Genomic DNA, 805 nt, shown 5'->3' on the forward strand with positions numbered 1-805 from the left:
AGCAGAGTAATGTCCCCCACACCCCCCACCCCCCACCGTGTGCCCAGCGGACGCATACATGGACAAAATTATGCATGCGTCGAGGGCGTCTGAGACTCTTTGCATATTTTGGTTCGCTTTGAGTTGAAATCACCCAAAGTGTGACCTTGGGCGCGGAGACTCTGGCCCACAGCTCGGTCGGACTCGAATGATCGAGCGTGGGTAGAACATCCAGCCAGCGCGCGGGTGCCAGTGAAGGAGAAATCGCACGCGCGGAGGGAAAAGCACCTGCGCGGAGGGGGTGGTGAAATATTTTCTGAGCTGGGAGGGATGTGAATCAGGGTTCCAAAATAGATATAAACCCCCCCCCCCGCCTTGCTCGATGGCCAATGAAAATATATTTTTTTCCATTTGATTTATTAATTCACTTAGTGCGCATGAATACCGCGCTGTGCAGCAAGAGCTTCGACGGCTGAGGACGCCCTGTAATGGAAGTTATAAGTAACACTGGCTTCTCTATTCGAAAAAAAAAAACATGGTGCAGTGCTCATCCATTTACAGACCTGAGCCAGTTGTTGCAATTCCACATTTTTATGGCGGTCTCTCTGGAGGGCAATCGCTGCTGACTTCCCGCAAACGAAAGTGCTCATTCTGTCTAAACTGGACATCGACCGTTTGAACTTATGACCTTCCGAATATGAGTTTTATTACCCTGACCGCATCGCAACACGTGGCTGGGTGTATTCTGGACATTTCATAATACTGCGTCACACTGCAAAGCACCCATCTTGCAGGGCTGCCCGACAAGGTGGCTTGAGCCTAAGTG

The sequence above is a fragment of the Lampetra planeri genome, chromosome 38 (assembly GCF_965212315.1).
Source record: "Lampetra planeri chromosome 38, kcLamPlan1.2.h2, whole genome shotgun sequence".
NCBI classification, from domain to species: Eukaryota; Metazoa; Chordata; class Hyperoartia; order Petromyzontiformes; family Petromyzontidae; genus Lampetra; species Lampetra planeri.